Raw genomic sequence first — 260 nt, 5'->3', positions numbered from 1 at the left:
GCTCCCTGCCGGGGCGACCGCCGCTCTGCCTGACCGACAGCACCGCCCCGACCGAGCCGGCGACGCCCGCCCCGCGACGCCCAGGCGCGATAGAAAAGGCGGCGCCGCCTAACCGCGACGTCGCCCCGGCGAGCGGTGTTTCCCGACGGGTTAGGGGTCAGGCAGCGCGGAGGACAGCCCCGGGCGGGGTCCTGACGGCGGGCGGGCGGCCGGCCCTGCTCGGGTTACCGGGAGGCTGCGGAGGCGGAAGTGGCGGCGGG

Source organism: Haliaeetus leucocephalus, unplaced genomic scaffold (assembly GCF_000737465.1).
Source record: "Haliaeetus leucocephalus isolate CR32 unplaced genomic scaffold, Haliaeetus_leucocephalus-4.0 Scaffold751, whole genome shotgun sequence".
In the NCBI taxonomy this organism is placed as follows: domain Eukaryota; kingdom Metazoa; phylum Chordata; class Aves; order Accipitriformes; family Accipitridae; genus Haliaeetus; species Haliaeetus leucocephalus.
The sequence above is the reverse complement of the archived record's forward strand: the minus strand, read 5'-3'. Positions refer to the sequence as shown.